This window comes from Carlito syrichta, unplaced genomic scaffold (assembly GCF_000164805.1).
Source record: "Carlito syrichta isolate Samal-C Ts95f unplaced genomic scaffold, Tarsius_syrichta-2.0.1 Scaffold315832, whole genome shotgun sequence".
In the NCBI taxonomy this organism is placed as follows: Eukaryota; Metazoa; Chordata; class Mammalia; order Primates; family Tarsiidae; genus Carlito; species Carlito syrichta.
In genome coordinates, this window is record NW_007259928.1 from 129,995 (window position 1) to 132,551 (window position 2,557).

A 2,557-nucleotide genomic window follows, 5' to 3' on the forward strand; every position below is an offset into this window, starting at 1 on the left:
CTGTAGTTCCAGCTACTTGGAAGGCTGAGGCGGAAGGATCGCCAGAGCCCGGCAAGTTGAGGCTGTGGTGGCCAGGAGCTGCCACCGCACTCCAGTCTGGGCGACTGACTGAGACTCCACCTCAAAAAAAAAAAAAAGGAAAAGCATAGTTTATCATCTCACTTTAGTAAAAGCAAATGATAAATTCATAATCTTTTACATATGCCATATATATTTGTTCTATAAATGTGTGTACATATATCTGTATATCTTTGGAGATTATTACGTGTGAAAGGCACAGGGAACAGTCAGAAGGGCGTCTCCCGAGATGGCGCTAAAACACTATATGGAACCTAACAAAGACAACAAAGTCCCTAAATTCCTGTTTTTCCCGCGCGTGCGAAACTTAAACCTATACACAAATATTATCTCCCTATAGGAATACTACCTCACAGCTCCCTCCAATGAAGACCCTAAGATGGCACTGGCCGGCACCGCCAGGCTCTGGTAGAGCACTGGCCGCCCCCTCCCAAATCAATAAATACAGACCTCTCTCGCCGTCTCTCTCTCACTCCCCCTTCCCTACCAGGCGGTTACAGACCTTCTTCCCTCTCTCTGTAGCTGCTGCTCTAATAAATCTCTTGGCCTCAAAGGGTGTTGAGTCTTGCTGGCCCCATCCTCCTTCAACGTGTTTATGGAGAAAGATCGTCAGGTTTACACATCTGGGCAAACAACATTGTTTCCATGGTGGTGGTCAAGGGAGAATGTATAAGGCAAGAGCAAAAATATAGATACTAAAAACAAATGGGCAAAATCAGAAAATACTTATATGTTAAATGAAATGCATAAATCAAAACTCTAGTTCGTAAAACTGAATACACATGTAATGGTACCTAAGACAAAAGGACAGCTTAATTTGAGCAGCAGATTTTTGTCTTGGATATCTGTTTTCATAAGAAAGGAACACTGAGAGGCCAGGCTCGGTGGCTCAGCCTGTAATCCCACACCTTGGGAGGCCGAGGTGAGTGAATTGCCTGAGCCCGCGGGTTTGAGACCCACCTGGGCAACTTGGCGAGACCTCATCTCTACAATAAATTAAAAAATTAGCCGGGCGTGGTAGCGCGCGCCTGTAGTTCCAGCTCCTTGGAAGGCTGAGGCGGAAGGATCGCCGGAGCCCAGCAGGTCGAGGCTGTGGTGGCCGGGAGCGGCCACTGCACTCCAGTCTGGGCGGCAGAGTGAAACTGCAACTTAAAATAAATAAATAAATAAATAAGATAAAAATGGATTAACATTTTATAGATACTTATTATTAAATAAATGCATATTAGAATAATATGTAAGATGAATTTTTGTCTACTTGATTTTGTCAATAATGTGAATGCTGAAAATGTTGAGATAACTTTGGTTCTTCGCTAACTCAAGGCAGACCTCAGACTTGGTCAAAACCACCCCCAAGCAATCCTGGAATGCCTACTTTAATGCAGCGCTACCTATAGCTCCTGTAAAACTAAGGTTAGCATTATTGTTTTGTTAGGCACTGGCCAGGTCTTTGGTTACAGCCAGGCCATGTTTTCATAGTTTTGGTCCCCTCCCTTACCTTGGGGAGGTGAATCTTGTCTCTCTCTCTCTCTCTAATTTACTTTCTAAATAAACTATATTTTCCAATGAAAACAAAACAAAACAAAAACTAAGGTTAGCACTGTGGTAATTAATGCGTTTTGGACTGGACTTGTGTCCTAAGTCAGAAATATAAAACTACTTCACTCTATATTTTCTTTTCTTTTCTTTTTTTATGAGTTGGAGTCTTACTCTGTCGCCCAGACTGGAGTGCAGTGGCCGCTCCCGGCCACCGCAGCCTTGACCAGCTAGGCTCCGGCGATCCTTCCGCCTCAGCCTTCCAAGCAGCTGGAACTACAGGCGTGCTCTACCACGCCCAGCTAATTTTTGATTTATTGTAGAGATGAGGTCTCGCCAAGTTGCCCAGGCGGGTCTCGAACCCGCGGGCTCAGACAATCCACTCACCTAGGTCTCCCAAAGCGTGGGATTACAGACTGAGCCACCGAGCCCGATCACTCTATATTTTCAATTATACTTACTGCTAATGAACAAGTTGTTATGTACAAAGACAGGATTTGTGTACTTCTTTCTCCCCCAATTGTTTCCTATATTATTCTAATTTAATGGATTGCTTTGTACGAGGTTCTTTCCAGCTCTGCTTGCCCAGGGGTTAACCTGACCCATTAGTAAACTGACTCAATTCTTCCACTACTTCCCTCCATTTAATTAAAATTCATGAACTACCACAGCATCAAATGTTCCTTCAGTCCTTAAGCACCAGCTCAGACAACTGTAAACAGAAATGTAAAGCCAACGCTGAAACTGCATGGCCGTAAATGATTCAGAATTTGCTTATGTGCTTACAATTATTTTTTAATACTATTAACATTTCAAAATTATTGTTTTCTTTTTTTAAAATCCTAGAACTTGCAGGCTCCCAGGAGGTCTGAGCACTCAGAGAAGATTTACGATTTTTTTTTTTTTTTTTTTTTTTTGAGCTGGAGTCTCACTCTGTTGCCCA